A 16,416-nucleotide genomic window follows, 5' to 3' on the forward strand; every position below is an offset into this window, starting at 1 on the left:
ATTGGGCTGATAACCTTTTGTTAGGCGAGTATATTTTGTAATGCATGCAAGCTAATGAAATTTATAATCCGTCAGAGATTTAAAAAGCTTCTCAGTACCAAATTGAAGGTGTTTAGCTGAACTGAAAGCATCGCTTGGCAAAACGCCTGAAAACCAGCTCTAATGAGGGTAGTGGACAACTTGGTGGTGATGGCAGTGGGGCTGATCTTCAGCTGAGATCTGCATGGATCAGACAGCGGGTATGCCCCTGGCTAGGTTATTCCTGAGTTGAGGCTGAGACCCTACCTTATGCTCAGATGAGCTTTAGCCCCAGGCCACCTGCTCTGTGCTGATGGTGTCCACTGGGGTAGAGCGAATATCTGCAGACTTCCCAGCACTCAGACTCCTGAACTTGCTACGTACAGTAGCCCATTGGAATTGATGGGAGAAACTGGCCACTGAGAGGAAAAAAGTATGTCAGCATTTTATTTTGATTAATTAAGCTAGATTAAATATTTTTTTTAAGGGTTGGTGCATGTTTTTAGTCACTTTAACACTTCTTTAATTAATTCTAATTCTTTTTACATTATGCTTATTTTTTTTTACCATGAGTCAAAGTTGAGATTATTATCATATGCACAAGTACATGTACGCACAGATGCAATGAAAAACTTATTTGCAGCAGCATCACAGGCACATAGCATCAGAGACACATCATTCACAAGAAAAACATAAATTAAACAGAAATTAAATTATACGCAATTTTTATAAGAAAGAACACAATTAGAACAAAAAAAAACAAAGCCCACTGTTGTGTAAAGTGGTCATGGTATTGTTATGCTGAGGTAGTGATTAGGGTTGTGCAGGTTGGTTCAAGAACCGAATGGTTGAAGGGAAGTAGCTTTTCTTGAACCTGGTGCTGTGGGACTTCAGGCTTCTGTATCTCCTGCCTGATGGTAGCTACGAGAAGAGGGCACGGCCCGGGTGGTGGGGATCTTTGATGATAGATGTTACCTTCCTGAGGCAACACCTCATGCAGATACTTCAAACATGGAACAAATAAAAAAAACTACAGCTACTGGTATTCTGACATAAAATTAAGACTTCACTTGCACTATTTCCAGTTTATTGCATTCAGTGCTCACCTCTACATTGAAGAAACCTAACGCTAATTTCTTTATATATATTAATTCAAGGGATGTGGGCTTTGCAGACTGAGCCAGCATTTAATTACCCATCCCTAGTTGCCCTTGAGAAGGTGGTGGTGAGCCACCTTCTTGAACCACCGCAGTCCTTGAGGTGTGGGTACACCCACAGTGCTGTTTGGGAGGGAGTTCCAGGATTTTGACCCAGTGACAGTGAAGGAACGGCGATGTATTTCCAAGTTGGGATGGTGTGTGGCTTGGAGAGCAACTTCCAGCTGGTGATGTTCCTATGTTTTTGCTTTCCTTGTCTTTCAAACTGGTAGATGTCATGGGTTTGGAAGGTGCTATCTAATGAGTCCTGAGCAACAAACAATCTGCTGGAGGAACTCGGCAGGTCAAGGAGCATCTGTAGGGGGAAAAGAATTTTTCCTCCAACAGCTGCTGCTTGACCTTCTGAGTTCCTCCACCAAATTGTTTGTTGCTCCAGATTCCAGCTTCTGCAATCTCTTGTGTCTAAGGAGTCTTGGTGATATGCTGCATTGCATCTTGTAGATTGTACAAACTGTTGCTACTATGCATTGGTGGTGGAGTAAGTGAATGGTTGTGGAAGAGGTGCCTTTCCAATGGGCTTCTATGTCCTGTGTGGTGTCAAGCTTCTTGAGTGTTGTTGAAGTTGCATCCAGACAAGTGGAGAGTGTTCCATCACACTCCTGAATTGAGCCTTGTAAATGGGGGACAGGCTTTAGGGAGTTTAGGAGACAAGTTACTTGCTGCAGAATCTCTGACCTCTGACCTGCTCTTGTAGCCATATTGTGTATATGGTCAGTTTCTGGTCAGTGGTAACCCCCTCCAGAATATTGATGATCGTGGGGGATTCAGTGATGGTAATACTTTTGAATGTCAGGGGGTGATAGCTGGTTCTTCTCTTGTTCGGGAACTATTTTGCAGAACTTTGTTCAATCTGCAAGGGTGACCCAGAGTTCCCAATTGCCTGTCTCTGTAATTCCTCACCCCACTCCCACTCTGATTCCTCTCTCACTGACCTCTTACATCCTTTCAACCAAGTCCAATGTAAGCTTAAAAAGACAACATCTCATGGAGTCATAGAATTTATACAGCACGGAAACAGACCCTTTGGCCCAACTGGTCCATGCTGACCAAGATGCCGATCGAAGCTAGTACCATTTGCCAGCATTTGGCCCGTAACCTTCGGAACCTTTCCAATCCATGTACCTGTACAACTGTCTTTCAAAAGTTGTTATTGTACCTGCCTCAACCATTTCCTCTGGCAGTTGTAATTCTACATAGATACCACACTTTGTGTAAAAAAGTTGCCTCTCAAGTTTCTCTTAAATCTTTCCCCTCTCACCTTAAACCTATGCCTTCTAGTTCTTGATTCCCCAACCCCGGGGGAAATGACTGAGTGCATTCACCCTTTCTATGCCCCTCATGCTTTTGTACACCTCGAAAAGATCACCCCTCAGTCTTCTGCACTCCAAGGTAAAAAGTTCTAGCCTGTCCAACCTCTCCCTATAACTCAGTCCCTCAAGTTCCAGCAACATCCTTGTAAATCTTTGCTGCACTCTTTCCAGTTTGATAACATCTTTCCTACAGTAGAGCAACCAAAACTGAACACAAAACTCCAAGTGTGGCCTCACCAGTGTCTTGTACAACCACACCATGACCTCCCAACTTCTATACTCAATGCCCTGACTGATGAAGGCCAACACGTCGAAAGCCTTCTTCACCACCCTGCCTCACCCTTCCCTCACTTTCAGGGAAACGTGTACCTGAACACGAGGGTCTCTCTGTGTTACCAGGGCTCTACCATTCACTGTGAAAGCCCTAACTTGATTTGACTTTCCAAAATGCAACGCCTCACAGTGATCTGAATTAAACTCCATTTGCCATTCCTTGGCCCACTTACTCAGCTGATCAAGATCCCCCTGTACTTTTTGATAACCTTCTTCACTGTCCACTACACCACCTACTTTAGTGTCATCTGCAAACTTACTAACCATGCCTTGTGCATTCTTATCCAAATCATTGATATAGATGACAAGTAGCAATGGGTCCAGCACTGACCCCGAGGCACATCATTAGTCACGGGCCTACTGTGAAAGAAACAACCTTCTACCATTAACCTCTGCTTCCTACCATCAAGCCAATCGTGTACGCAATTAGTCAGGTCTCCTTGAATTCCATGCGATCATCTTCTCATGTTACAGCCCCTAGGACTCACTATTGCTTTTGAGGTTGAGGTTCTGATGATGCAATCTGCAAAGTCAACTTGGTTTACCTCCTTCTGCAAATGCTGCTTGGCCTGCTGAGTATCTGCAGTATTCTGTTTTATTTCATATTTCCTGCAATGGTTATGTTTTGTATCACACAGTATCAGCTTTTCTTTACTCTTTCCTCTTCTTGTACTTATCTCCCTCCATCTGCATCCACCACAGACAAATCAGCAGTGATTGACAAGCCTTCATCGCTTTCTCTCAGCCACCACCACAACCATGTCATTCTCTTGGTCCCCACCCTAATGCAGACAGAGAAAATGGGAGCAGGAAGAGGCATTCAGATATTCCTTTTGTTCTCACCAACTCTCCTCCTTCGCTACAACTTAAATACATTTTATTTTGAGCATTTCCTATTTCTGATAAAATGTCATTGACCTGAAAAATTGATTCTGTTTTTTCTCCACAGATGCTGCCTGACTTGCTGAGTACTTCTGGCATTTTGTGCTATTAGTTTATAAGTCATTTCAAGTCATTGTGTTTTAGAATGAGCTGACAGAGGAAGTGGTTAAAGCAGATACAATAACAGCATTTAAAAGACAGTTGTACATGGATAGGAAAGGGATATGGGCCAAATGTGGGAAAATGGAACTAATTTAGATGGGTATCTTGGTCAGCATGGATGAGCTTGGCTGAAGGACCTGCTTCTGCGCTGTATTATTCTATGATTCTATGACTTTACACCCAGCATAGTGGCAATTTAACTGATCTGTCCTAAAGTACTCTTACATTATTATGATGTTGATCAGCAAGTTATTTTTCACATCTCCCATCACTTCATAATGACAACAACGCATCCACTTGCCTCTGAGCCAAATGGCCATGAATTTTGATCCCACTGCACAAAAATCTAGGCTGACGCTCGAATGCAACATCATTAGAAGCATCATCTTTTGGATGAGATGCTAAACGGATGCTCAATCTACTGTTCCAGAAGGACATAAAGGATATTCTAGTGCTACTTTGAAGTAGAATAGGAAAGATATGTCAACTTTGCCAGCCTGGAATTCAACTAAAATTCATTCCTAGCCAGTATTCATCAGCCTGTCTACAGCTTGACTAAAACAAATGGTCATGTGAGCTGGATGACTTCTCATCATGGTTGTTTCTGAAAGCTTGCTGTGTACAAATTGCTTGCTGTGTTTTCCACACTATAACAATAACTACACTACAAAAAGTACTTTATTCACCATGAGATGGTGAAATGCATGATTTAATTGCATGTTGTTTTCTGTTTGTGTTATTATTATATGCAATTAAGTTTATTTACTTATTATGGTACAGAAGGAGGCCATTCAGTCTGAATGGTCTATGCCAGCTCCCATCAGAGAGATCCACCATCCTCACTTTACCCCTGTAACCCAGCAATTTATTCTCTCTCATGTGTCTATCAACACCCCGTGTTTCTTTTACAAACACCTCCACTGAAGAGCAAGTTATAGTCGCCAACCAGCACTCTTTGGGATGCAGGGAGAAAGTGGAGCACTCACACAGTCACAGGGAGAACGTGCAAATTTCACACAGAAAATATCAGAGGTCATGATCAGACTCAGGTCACTGGAGCTGTGAGGAGCAGCAATAAATACTACACAATTAATTGTAGACGTGTCTATAGCTAGCGCTGTTTGAGTTGAAGTGTAATTTAGCAATGAGGTGCATAGATATCATTCATCAACTGTTCACTATGTTTTATGATCTATAGATTGGACTTCAGATAAGGTACATTCCTTGATAAACTGCAATGAAAATTACATTATGAAATGCAACAAAAAGACCCATTTCCCTTCACAAAGAGGTCAAAAACCAAGGGACATGGATTAAAGGGAACTCTTTGCCTGAAAGAACAGCAGAGGCAAAAACCCTCATCATATTTAAAAAGAAGATAGCCCCAGCCAACTTTGTATGTATTGGCTATTGGGAAAATCAGATACCATGGACAAATATCTCTCAAAACCACAAGGGAAATCAAGCACCACAGATGGCTGGGCTCTTAGACAGTCCAGAAAGTCAAATGTAATGAATTGATGCTTCCTTAGACCACAGGGGAAATTGGATGTTGCTCATATTTGCTCCAAAGATTGACAGAACAATAAGATGCCATGGATCCATAGCCACTGGGCTAACACAGAGTTGGATGCTAAAATAGTAGAATATTTTGCACTCTTTCCTTAAGTCTCTCCACGTGCCTAAGCATGTGAAAGAATAAGCATGTTTCCAACACTCTTTGACTGAGCACTTGATTTAACCACCACTAGAGTTCTAGGAACTTCTGAGGCTCCTTGACCTTTCAGCCTTTGATTATTGACAGCAGCTGGAAGGTTGGCAATCACTCTTTGGCAAATTAGTATTTAGCCTTTCTCAACCTCCTCAAAGTCCAAAATAGCACCACTGAAGTGACTTCCTACCAACCTTTAATACAAATAGCTCATTAAATATGCTGCAACAAACAATCTGCTGGAGGAATTCAGCAGGTCGAGCAGCAGCTGTGGCAGGGAAAGGAATTGTCGATGTTTCCGGTTGAAATCCTGCATCAGGTCCTGTGCTGTTATGAAATATCAACAGTTCTTTTCCCCACCCCCCACACAGATGCTGTTCGATCCACTGAGTTCCTCCAGCAGATTGTTTGTTGCTCCAGACTCCAGCATCTGCAGACTCTCGTGTCTTCATCAAATATGCTGTTGAGCAGCGATTTGTGATGAAGTCCAAAAACATCATGAGCACATAGGATGCCTTCAAATCAAAGAATCATAGCATCATAACAGCACAGGACATCATCCATCACATTCAGTCTGTGTCAACTCTATGTACTGCCACACAATTTGTATTACTCTTACACTATCACGCTGCAATTTATTTTAATCTTCAAATATTTATCCAACTCTTTTTGGAAAGCCACAATTGAATCTGTATCCACCATATTTTGTAAAGTTATTATAGACATCATAGAATTATTATACTCTATTATTATAGAGTTATACAGGATGGAAACAAGCCCTTCTGTCCACCAAGTCTGTGCTGAACATTAAACACCCATTTAGTTCAATCATTCACTTATCTCATTTTGTTCTCCTGACATTCTCGTCCATTATGTCCAGATTCTCTCCAGAGTTTCCAGCAGTGCATTCCTGTCTTGGTAACTAAGACCATTTTCACGTCATTCCACACTTTCTTCCCATCAGTTTAAATCTGTGCCCTCTGATTGTTGACCCCTCAGCTAGTGGTTACAGTCTCTCTACTTATCTTATCTAAACCCATCATGATTTCACACCTTCTGTCAAGCTTCTTCCCAACCTTTCAGGGCAAGCAGTTCTAAAACAACAAATTTTAAAGCTTAGAAATTGACCATTCAGCCCATTGATTGTGTTCAGGCCAAAAAAGATATCCAGCCTAATCCCACTTCCCAGCTCTTGGTCTGCAGCCTTATCGCAGATGGTACTTCAAGAGCCCATCATGACATTTTCTGCCTCATCCATCCTTTCCTGTACTGTGTTCCTTATTTTTCCAAGTTCCCTTTAATCTTCCTATGAATGGCACCTGGTTATTTAACTCTATGCTAAGAGAAATAGGCCTTTTCCATGTACTCTAACCAAGCAAACCAATAGCAATACCAATACTAGTCAGTTTCAGCTGCAGATGTGCAGAGACAGGGGCAGAATCAGGTCAGGATGTAAAGGTATCTCCCTTTCCTTACAAAATCAGAACACACAAGCTTAGCTTGGGTCTGACACTGATACCCTGCGTTATTAACTTCGATTTGAACTTCAAGCTGCCACAAAGTTCGGTGAGTTTAGAATCACACTGAACCCATAGAGTCATAGAGTCATACAGCATGGAAAGAGGTGCTTTGGCCCAACTAAGATGTCTACCCACCCTAGTCCGATTTGCCGGCGTTTGGCCCATAACCTTCTACACCTTTCGTACCCATGTGCCTGTCCAACTGTCTTTTAAAAGTTGTTATAGTACCTGCCTTAACCACTTCTTCTGGCAAGTTATTCCACATACATACCACCCTCTGTGTAAAACAAGTTGCCCCTCAAGTTCCTATTAAATCTTTCCCCTCCTACCCTAAACCTATGCCCTCAACCCGAGCAAATTCCCCAATCCTGATTCCCCAACCCTGGGAAAAAGACTGAGTGCATTCACCCTACCTATGCCCCTGATGATATTATACATCTCTATAAGATCAGTTCTCAGTTTTCTACGCTCCAAGAAAAAAAGTCCCAGCCTGTCCACCTTCTCCCTATAAGTCAGCCTCTCGAGCCCTGGCAACATCCTTGAAATCTTTTCTGCACTCTTCTTAGTTTAATAACATCTTTCTCATAGCAGGGTGACCACTCTTGTTCTCTGTGACAATAACTTTTATTAGGTCTTTATCCTTATGCAGGTTTCAAACTATCGCCTTGAAAAGTGATTTCTTCTGCTCATCAATGTAACATTAATAATGCTAATCTACATTCTCACTTATTTTTGTTCAAGAGGTAACTTGCAAACATATGGCAAGCAAATTGATAAGAAGTGCCATATTTAACACATGCTACTTAACCATTAAAAAAAATGAGAAATATCCAGAGTTGCATTAATATTAGAGACCAATGAGGCCATAGGCTCTTATTTTTGCAAAGGGTACAAAATGAAATCCCCAGGGCCAGAAGTAAGCCATAAAGTTCACTCAAAATTGTATTATTATCAGCATTCTTCTTAATCTTGGCAGTGCAACTTCTTAAACCAAGAATCTACTCCATGACTAAGGTAGACAATTTGAAGAAGGGTTGCTATAAACTTGTGAGACATTTTTATCAGGACGTATTTTTATGTGCTCTTCTTTACAAGGTGGGGAAGGTTCAATTGGGACAAGAACACAGAGCTTCAGTAGTACCTTTTCAGTCCCAACTGTACCCTTCGGTACACTGACTATGTTCCCTTTCCCGCTCCATTCCCACTCAACCTCCCTACTGTCAGAACCTGGCTTCCTAAACCTCCTTGTCTCAGGAAGTCTCACTCTATTGATAGTGATCCTTTTGATAGTGATGATCTAATCAACTCTTTATTCATTGCTCATCATTGACAGACTCCAATGTGAAGCATCTTGGAAGATTTTTTCTCATTGAAGTTCAAGCTGTTGGGTTCTTGACCAGTAGGCCAAGTAGTAGGATGCTTCCAAGTGAAGAAAATGTGCTTTCATGAGTACAGGTTGAACACTACTTAGAGTCAATCTTCATTGACAGAATAACGAACTTGATGTGCTCAGCACTGAAGATAGCTTTTAATTGTCCAGCAACTATACATCTTTTATCTAAATTCTAACCTTAGAAGGACATCTAGACCAATAAAAATCAGAAAAACCAACAGGTCAGGCATCATTTGTGGAAAGAGTAACAGTTAACATTTCAGGTTAAAAACCACATCGTCAGAATGGTTGCACAAATCCTCTCTGAAATTCATGCCAATTTTCCATTAAAGATAAAATCCTGCAATGGTTCTTGTCCTTGAATGACAAATCTAACACTGGATCTATTCTAAACTACCGGATGGTCAATATGTAATATTGTTGATACTACAGTCAATAACCAAAGAGGAAATAACTGATTATTTAGGAAAGCTGAATATCATCAAACCTTGTTTTTAAGAAAAGTAAGTCTTGCTTGACAAATTTTCTTAAATTTGAAAATGTGACAGGGAGGGTTGACATTGAAAACTGGCTGTCACATAGAAAACAAGGAGTTGGAATAAATGGGTCCTTTACAGGACGGAGGGATGTAACTAGTGGAATACCCCAGGGATTGGTTATTTACAATTTACATTAATGACCTGGAGGATGAAACATAAGGCTTCCAAGTTTGCTAGTGATGCGGAAATTGGTGGAAGGACATGTTGTAATGAGGACATGTGACTCTACAGTGGGATAGAGATAGATTGAGCAATTGGGTTAAAATCCGGTAAATGGAGTTTAATGTGGGGAGGTGTGAGGCCATGTAAGAGGTATCAAAAGGTGAATTATTATCTAAGTGGAGGGAGACTGCAATTGAAGTTCAGAGGGACCAAGGTGTTCAAATGTATGAATCACAAACAGAAATCAACTCCAACAAGTAATCAAGAAGGCATATGGCATGATGGCCTTTGTTATGAAGATGCTGAAGTTTGAAATAGGAAGGTTTTGTTATAGTTGTCCAGGATATTAGTGAGGTCACACCTGGAATACTGTGCATAGTTTTGACCCCCTTACTTAAAAAATAATATAACAACATTAGAGGCAGTCTGAAGGAGATTCACCAGGATAATTACAGGGATGAGAGGGATGTCCTTTTTGGGGTCAATATTCCTTGGAGTTTAGAAGAATGAGGTGTGACCTTATTCAAACATATCAGATCCTAAAACGCTTTGACAAGGTAGGTGCCGAGATGTTTCCACTAGTGGGAGAGTTGCAAACAAGGGGACGTAATCACAAAATAAGCGGTCAGTCATTTAAAACTGAGGTTCACAGAAATTTCTTTTCTCAGTGGATCTCTGGAATTCTCTGCCCGAGGGTGGTGGAGGCCAGATCATTAAATATATTTAGTAAATTAGTAAATTGGTTTATTATTGTCACATGTACCAAGGTACTGTGAAACACTTTGTTTACATGCCTTCCATACAGATCATCAATCAATGCACTGAAGTAGTACAAGGGAAAATAATAACAGAATGAAGTTTACAATGAAGTGCAGGCAGACAATGAGGTGCAAGGCCATGGTGAGGTAGATCGTGAGGTCAAAAGACCATGTGCTGTATGTTTCTATGGTTACTGTACTAGGGGGCCATAGATAAATACTTGATAAATCAAGGAATTTAAGGTTAATGGGAACAGTCACAGTAAAGCAGTTGAGGCCAGCACAGATCATCTATGATCATATTGAATGGTGGGACAAGCTCGAGGAGCCTGGTGGCCTACTTCTGCTCCCATCTTCAAGTTCAAGTTACTTTATTGTCATTCATCCATGCTATAAAATCACATGGAGGAACGAAATGTCATTTCCCACAGACTCACCCAACAGAGGACATACATAGAACAGAAGACATGCAATAAACACAAACAAAAAACAAAAAAAAATCAAAAAAAATGGTGCAAGTACAAATAGTACAAAAAAAAGTATATACAAAATACAAATTTAGTGCAGATTTAGTGGAAAACCAAGTTGGACAAGAGAAATACAAGCTCAGTGTGTTGTACTCGTTGTATAAACATGTTCAGCAGCAGCCAAAGTTCTTATACGCCGTTGTGCAAACCAGAGCTTTTGATGCGGCATTTGTCTTGTATTCTTGTAGGTCTTCGACCTAAAAAGTTAATTGTTGCTCTTTTCACAGACGCTGCTTGACCTGCTGAATTTTTCCATTATTTTCTGGTTTTATTTCAGATTCCCAGAATCTGCAGGGTTTTTTTCAACTCTTTATTTCCTTGTGTTTTACCCAAGATTCTGAATCTTTGATCTCTAGTCCTTGATCCATCTACTAATGAAAGCATCTTCCTTGTATCTACCCTATCCAAACTAATTATGATCTCTACACTTCTTTCAAATCTACTTAAAACCTTCCATGCTCAAACGAGAATAACCTCACTATCTCCAGTCTAATCTTGTATCTGAAATCCTTCATCCCTGGAACCATTGAGTAAGACCTTTCTGAATCCTCTCTAAGATCTTCTCATCCTTCCTAAACTGTGATGACCACAAATGGATTCAATACTCCAATAGTGATCCATCCAATGTTTTATACTTTCTTACTTCTGTACTCAAGATTACTGTGTATGAGAGATTGCAATTGTTATATCCCTATGGATTTCTTGGTGAATCCACTGTCTCTGGTTAAAGCCCAGCCAGCTAACCGAAATTCCATCTGTACTGTCTCTTCTGTTCATCAACTGAAAATGGAAGAAAATATAAAATGCCAAGAGCTAACATGTAGATTTTGTTATGGGGCAGGAGCAGATAAATGTGTGTGGCTGGGAAAAATGAATGAGACAACAGAAGGAGAGAGAGTGAAAGAGAGAGAGAGAGGAAGTGTGAGAGAGAATGTGTGTGAGAGAGAGAGAGAGAGAGAGAGAGAGTGATGCTCAGATGTAGTCAAGTAAATGTAAATAGCCTAACCATGGCATATAATTTCGATGTCTCTCCAGGAATTTAGAATAGATCTAGAGCTAGATTTGTCATTTAAGGATAATAACTGTTACCAGACTACGTATTTAATGGAAAACTGGCCAGAATTTCACATTGGATTTGTGACATACGAGTATAGTTCACAGGTTGTTCAGTGACTTGCTTTGATTGTACTAATCCATTAATCATCAACTCTATCTCCTGGCACCGGCTTATGCTTTGTTTATTATGGAAACTGTGAGCCAAATCTTTGCCAACTTAAATAATATCATTAAAGAGCGATAGAATAAACTAAACCAACCTTCTTGTTGGGTTTGGTTTCTTTCTGAATTCTTTAAATCTGGAGTTACTACCAATTTGGTCTCCAGTTAATTCAATGCAGTTTAATTCAAATTATCTGGAAATGTTTTTTTCCCAGAAAAAAATTGTCCCACTGTGCCTTTCCATTAAAGCTATTGCATTCAAATTGAGGAAATAATTCAATTTTCTTCTACAAAACAAATTGACATTGTATAGATTGAAGTTCGAGCTTTGAAGTAATTTGGCACCAGACAACCTGCCTCTCTCTTGCTACTAACCTGCAGAGCCTCCAAGCGACGCTAATGAATTTATCTCTGATCTGACTCTGTACAAATGGTTAAAAGAAAGCATGAAATGCTTCTGTTTAAAAGTCCTGCATTCACATCACACATGCAATTTTTTTTTCCAAAACGTCCTTTTCAGTTCAATTTCTCGGTGATATCAAGTGGAACTCCATCGCAAGTAACCCTGAGGATAGGGCAGATGGGACAAAAACAGAAGGGCAAAGGATTGGAAATAGATGAGATTTTATGAGAAACCTGCCCCGCAGTATGTTGTCGACAGTGTCATTAACAAGGGCTATCAACTCTAAGTATGATTTTGAGCTTAAAATATCTATTGTCTTAATGATCCGGATTGTTCATTACAGAAGCAGGTCCCAAGAGTGCTTGGGATTTACACTGGAGAAAGTGGCTATTTAAATTCCCCGGTTGGCATTGTGGGATTCGATCTCATGTCTCTGGACTGTGGGCTATTGTCTACCTCAGTGGTAACATAGCGGTTACATTATTGAACGAGTAACCTAGAGGGAGAGCCTAAGAATCCAGAGATATGAGATCAAATCTCCCAATGCCAACTGGGGAATTTAGTCAGTTCATTAAATCAATCTGGTATAAAAAATGATTGTATTAGTACTGGTGACCATGACACTATCAGATTGTCACATAAATCCATCTGGTTCACTAAAATCCTTTAGGGAAGCAAATCACGTGTGCTTCCCTGAATTTCATACACATGCTGACAGATACCAAGCAATACGATTGATTCTTATCTGCTCTCTGAGATGGTGTGACAACCCATTCAGTTGTTCCAAGGGCTGCTGGCACTATGATGACTCTCTGGACATCAGAAACTCATCACCAGTTTCACAAGGTCAGTGTTGGAGTCGACTGTTTTAATTAGCTTTTCTAACACGTATAGTGAGGCTGTACAAGGAATGGCCTCTGTTTGCTTATTGGTTCGTCCATCAGGTGAATATGTGTTTTCTCACTGGTTGGTTTGGCCACAGGTTTCCTGATTGGACTATTGTTAGCTAAGGAGTACCTCTTATCTCAGGTATAAAAGGTGTTGTTTTTTGTTCATCACTCTCTTGCTTATCTTGCCTCGATCTCTCTCTTGCTCTCTTCCCCCCGACCCTAGCTCATCTTTAGTTCCTTTCGTCTCAGCTCATCTCCCAGTAGTAAAGCTAGTGCCATGTGCTCTGTGACTGTTTCTTTGTTTTAAGCTTTTCCAGTAAAACTTTGTGATGCACCAAGTTGTTTTCAACTCATTCCTGGACTCCTGAAAGAACCTGCGGATTCAAAAATAACCAGATCCAACAGGAGTGAGGGATAAATGCCAACCACCACATTCCAAGAATAGATAGAAGAAGCCCTCATGCACCATCCCCATCTCTTTCCATTCTTTTATTATCCCAAAATATTATTTATTTACTTAACTATTCACAGTCCTATTCAATACTGAATTCCAATGATACACAAGCCAGTGAATGAAGAAATTTCCCCTTATCTCAATCCTAAACGGCAATTCCACATTCAAAGAAGGTGACCCCTAGTTCTAGATCCCCAACAACGAGGGATATGGTTGTGCTGGAGAGAGTGCAGAGGATAGTCACCAGGATGTTGCCTGGATTGGAGGACTTTAGTTTTGGAAGGCTGGGCTTGTGTTCGCTAGAGTGAAGGAGGCTGAGGGGTGACCTGATAGAAATATACAAGATTATGAGAGGCATGTATAGGGTAGATAAGTCAAAATCTTTTTTCAAAAACAAGAGGGCCCAATCTCGGCCACTGTCTGTAAGGAGTTTGTACATTCTCCCTGTGTCTGCGTGGGTTTCCTCCAGGTGATCCGGTTTCCTCCCACATTGCAAAGACGTACCGGTTAGGAAGTCGTTGGTGCCGGAAGCGTGGTGACACTTGCGGGCTGCCCCCAGCACACTCAAGGCAGAAGATGCATTTCACTGTGTGTTTCGATGTATATGTGACTAGTAAAGAGATCTAATTTTATCTTATAGTTTTAAGGTGAGTGGTAGGAGCTTTAAAGGAGAACTGAGAAGAGTAAATTTTTTTTTAAACACAGAGTGGCTGATACCTGGAATGCACTACCGGAGGTGGTGGTGGAACTAAGTACAATCATGACATTTAAGGGACATTTAGGCAGACATTTAAAATACATCAGGCATATAAGGATATGGTCCTAATGTAGACAGATGGGATTAGTGTAGATGCGCGTAAAAGTCATAATGAATGTGGTGGGTTCTATGGCTCTAAGGAGGAACACCAATCTCACGAGCTCCTTTAAACTTTTAGTTGCTTCAACTTTCATTCTTCTAAATTCAGGGAACATGGGCTTAGTCTGATCAACAATTCCTCCTGGGGCTATTTCCCCAGACTAGTCATCAATCTGTTGCATTCTTTTGTTGCATTCCCTATAAAACAAGTAGGAGGTTAGCAGGTCAAATCTGTTCAAGTACCCCAGCTAAGGTGTCATCTAAACCCTATAAAACCATCTTGTTGCACATCAATATACTTTGGCATTCATGTCAATATACTTAGTTGCCTATCATAACTCTGCCTTCAGACTAAGGTTCAGATCCATAAATGACTCAATCCCAAATAGTACTGCTCACATCATGAAATTTGGGTTGTGGGAAAATAAGGTTAATCCATGGAACAATAGAACTGATTTTGCCGCTGACCTTTGGATATTTCCTTCAGAAAATTATTGCAATACATTAATGTCATTGAGATCAAAGACGGTGAGGCAGCCTCGCGAGTGATGCAGCATGTGGAATAACAGCCTGAACCCCAGCAGCATCCTCAATATGTAAAGATCCACCAGAAGATTTCAAAATTGTAAAATATTCCCTGCATCTGTATTGGAATATTCCATCAGTGCCTTCACTTTGGAAACTGAAAATAATATCATAATTGCTGTGATCTCACATTTCATTTGTGTTATCAGTAACAGCATGAGAACTGTTCAGCTTAAAATCTGCACTACCTCAGATTCACTTTGCCATAAGATTTTGCAGCAAAATATTCTACTTTTATTATGATTATGATTCAAATCATTGATTTATGTGTAAAAATTGGCACCAATATTATCCAGTACATAGATCATCCGATCATTCAGCCCAGTTCAAAGAGAAAATCCCATTTTCTATATACCTTTACCCTTGGCATAAAAACAGAGTAGATCTAATTGAAGCTACTGCATGAAATTTGTGAAGACTGATTGTTTTTAGCTCATAGGATTATATGTGTGGCATCGATTGTTACACTCATCAAACTTGAGTGACAATGGACTCTGGTGCTCCACAGGGATAAGTTGTAAAGTCACCTCCAAATAAGAATTGATTCAAGCTGAGCCTCTTCAGATCAACAGCTCAAATCAATTAGGACCTCAGACAGCCCCTCTCTCATTCTATGTATCTGTAGTGAAATGAGACGCAACATAATGTTTAAAGCTACAAAAAAAGTCAACAGTGGCATTAAAACATTTAGATCACAAATTGGGATTCACCTATCCCAAAAAATCTCTGAGCCATCAACCATCCTTCTATTCTAGAATTTGGCACAAATTCCAGCAGACATTCCTTTCCATTTACTGATCCATTGATTAGAGACAAGCAATTCTTTCCGAAGAATGTCACACCGGCCTGTGAATACTCAGTCGCAGACTTTTTGACAATAAGAGGATGAAGAGATGTGGGGAAAGAGTGGCAAAGTGGAGTTGATGTAGAAGATTGACCAAAATCCTCTTGAGTGGTAGAGTAGTGAGGTCAGGTCCTGCTTTTTTATTTTTTTTAAACTATTGAACTGCAAGATCTGGAGATCACTAATCAAGTGTTATGAGAAAGGTTCTTTTGGATCTTAAAGGTAGAGGTATCTGGACACACAGTTTTTGTACTTTAAAAAGGAGAATTTTTATTTACAAAGACAGACACGGGAACAGAACGTGAAGGAACAAATGCACACTCGCACACCGGTGATCTCGAAACATGGGGGGAATCGCAATAGGGGTGAAGTGCACACACTCATGCGCGCACATACACACGCAACAAACTAGTACAAATGATCAGGAAACAAACAAATATGTTGTGTGAAGCCCCTGAATCTGGAAAAACAATGGCTCTACACTACTGGGAATCTACTTAGGACTCTCCTAGACCCCTGTGGAAGTGCACACTCTCACCTGTGGTCTCAACCCCAGCAGCAAGTGGAAAAGAGGGAGAGCTACCCACGTGTATCATCTTTTATAGGGCTGTAGCTGGGTGGAGCCCACTCAGGT

Source organism: Pristis pectinata, chromosome 15, assembly GCF_009764475.1.
Source record: "Pristis pectinata isolate sPriPec2 chromosome 15, sPriPec2.1.pri, whole genome shotgun sequence".
NCBI lineage: Eukaryota > Metazoa > Chordata > Chondrichthyes > Rhinopristiformes > Pristidae > Pristis > Pristis pectinata.